Raw genomic sequence first — 2,189 nt, forward strand, 5'->3', positions numbered from 1 at the left:
TACCGAACCGAAAGCACTGTATCGAACGGTTCAATATCGATACGAATATCGTTGCACCCCTAATATATTTATATATATACATATATATATGCACAAAGCTCCACGTAAGTCAAAGAAAAACAAACAAGTTACATGTTACAGTAAGGTTAACTACTATGTACTACTGTTTCAGGTTAGACAAGAAATACATTCACACATCAGTGGGTTCCTGTCATGTTTCTGTCAACTTATCAAGTCAAGATTCTATCAGTTGCTTTGTGTTTAATCTGTGCATCAGTCCTGCACTGGCACACAATATAGGTTTAACAAGACACATACGAGCGTAACACGGTCAGATATATACAAGGCTGTATGAGATATAAAAATACAGCAACATATATCAAGAGACACACATTTAACCTAATGAGAAATCAAATGCTTTTTACGTTTAATAGTACTTTAATGCATCTATCATCCTCTGCTTCTCATTAGCCACAATACGGCGAGAGACAGGGTACACCTGCCTGATGCAGGGCTAACACAGAGAGACTGACAACCTTTAGCATTTACTCACACCTATGGGCAACTTAGATTCACCAGTTAACCTAACCCCACTGACTTTTTGTCTTTGTACTGTGGGAGGAAGCCGCACTAACCAGAGAGAACTCACACACGGGAGCAGAATGCCAGATGGTGGAGTCAAAGTCAGGACCTTCAGTGCTAACAACCAGCTCACCATGCTGCTATTTTTTTTTTATATAAATGAATAGCAAAAGTACACTAGTAAAACCTAGCTCATTAACTTAGCCATACATAAATGTGCTTAACCCTTGTGTTGTCCTCGGGTCAAAAATGACCCCTAGGTAAATGGCAAACAAGTATATGGGAATCCCGAGGACAACACAAGAGTCAAATTACTCAGATCGCAGGAGAAAAGAAGAGATGTAGTGCTATTTCACAGAAAAACACTTTGTTTGTAGTTGAGGAGGCTTTGAAAATTAAGTTAATGAATCTTTTGCTTTTCTTTTTGTTGAAACATCTCTGAGCTGCTGATCGCTGGACCGTATAATACAATTCTGAGTACAACTGGACCAGGACAGTTCACCCTGAGATGGACACCGTTTGAAAGACAGGATGGAGAAAGTCAGCCCTTCTGCTTTTTTGTCCACACACTTTCCAAGTCAGTAACTTTTACCTTACTTTTACTTTAACCTTAAAAAGTCCCAACGAGGATATGTGAAATCATTCAGAGAAAGTAGAAAGTTTCTTTATGAATGTGATATGTTTAATTGTCTTATCATACAAAACTGAGGCTGGAAAAAAAGGCTGATGCCATTTCTTCATTTTCCAGCCGTAAACTACATTCAGGAATGTTAAAGTCTTACTTTATCAGAAAACCATTCTGTCCCAATCATAGCTAGAAAATTACCCAAATATCAAACAATAAAATGATGACCACTCATGCTTTTCTTGAATAGTTACTTGTCTCACACTTGATCAGTGAGTTATCAGAAAATAAAAAGAGCATCCAGGACACCAATGCTTGTTTATGTTACACTGCATCGTATACATTAAATGGGAGTTGTGCTGTTGAAGCTATGATGTGATGCTTTTATGCTCCAATTTGGTTATACATGGTTAAATTTTAACTTTAGATCATGATATTTGGAGTACGTGTGAATTTACTGATAAGCCCAAACACGTTTTCAGAAATGATATCCACATGAAAATTTCATGAGGATTAAGGTTGTTCCACCCCTTTCCTCCTGGCATCAGCTGGTTACAGTGCAACTATGGTGGGGAAAAAACCCAAAAACGTTTTGCTTAATTTTTTAAAATTTTAGTTTTCAAACAATTTAAAAACCTTAGTAACAACATTGTAACTATATATGTTATTACTAAATTTAGAACAGTAAAATATATTATTGCTTTAGTGAAAAATACAATCTGATTACAGTAACACGTTACTTTGGAATGTGTTGCACCCAAGACTGCTGACTGACTGGTTTAGCTGTCCTCACAGTTTTTTTTATCTGAGCAGATTACAAGATTACGTGAAGACAAGTAAACGTACTAAAACAGGAAAAATATCTTACCTGTTAGAGAGGAAAGCAAAAGTGTCTGTGAAGGTTCTCAGTCATCCAGGTCATCGTAGTCAAAGGAGCTTGCAAAGAAAAGCGTCTGGACTTCTTTAAGTTGCTTGAAGACGT

Source organism: Haplochromis burtoni, unplaced genomic scaffold, assembly GCF_018398535.1.
Source record: "Haplochromis burtoni strain Fernald_Lab_line unplaced genomic scaffold, NCSU_Asbu1 Contig_1334, whole genome shotgun sequence".
Taxonomy (NCBI): domain Eukaryota; kingdom Metazoa; phylum Chordata; class Actinopteri; order Cichliformes; family Cichlidae; genus Haplochromis; species Haplochromis burtoni.